Genomic DNA, 823 nt, shown 5'->3' with positions numbered 1-823 from the left:
AGGAACCAAAGCAGTCCAAGCTGTGAGGAGACAGTGAGAGAATTCACAACAGCACCCAAGCAGGCAAACAGCAGTGCAGAGTTTACTCCTGTGCAGAGTTTCTGCCCTTGGGGTCTCGGTCCCGCCGCACCCCRCAGGAAAGACGACACGAGAGACAGGTCCAGGTGCTTCTTTATTAGTCTTCTGATCTCAGGTCTTTCTTCCATAGTGATTTCAGCTCTCTCCTCTACTAGCTACTAGCATGCTTTTTTATACACTTTCTTATCTCCCGGCTTCCCAAGTACACCAATCACACAGGTCCCAGCTAGATGACACAGCCGGGCACTCTCCAATGTCCATGTAGCATGTTTTAGTCGATGATTGGTAAAAAGTTTCATCTGTCCAATCCTGTCCATCTCTGTGGCTGGTGTGTCACCCAGATCGAGTCTGCGTTGTTTTGTCCATGTCTGAGTCCAGGCTGCTTTCAAGCCCAGCCCCCCCCCCACAGCTCTAAAACAGCAAGGGCTACGGCAGAAGCCCTTACCCCACAGAGAAAGGTAAAAGATGTTTTATTCTAAGCTCCATCATGTGTACCACAGGCCCCTGTTCCATAATTTCTTTGGAAAGTGCACACATCTATCATTAATATATATGCTGTACATTCAAGCAGTGCAGACTCCCAGAGCTGTTTTGTTGACCTTTAGTGTCCTGAACATCGCTCKTGACAAACAAGGGRAAAAGTCTCCCAGGGAACACCTGTACAGCCACAATTCACKGTAATTCTGTGTCTTGGTTTGAAAGACAGGTGATTGCTAATGAAGGCAGGGACCCCCCTTGGAGTGGT

The sequence above is a fragment of the Malurus melanocephalus genome, unplaced genomic scaffold, assembly GCF_030028575.1.
Source record: "Malurus melanocephalus ecotype Western Australia unplaced genomic scaffold, MMel_1.1 scaffold_1497, whole genome shotgun sequence".
In the NCBI taxonomy this organism is placed as follows: domain Eukaryota; kingdom Metazoa; phylum Chordata; class Aves; order Passeriformes; family Maluridae; genus Malurus; species Malurus melanocephalus.
Note: the sequence above shows the minus strand (reverse complement) of the source record.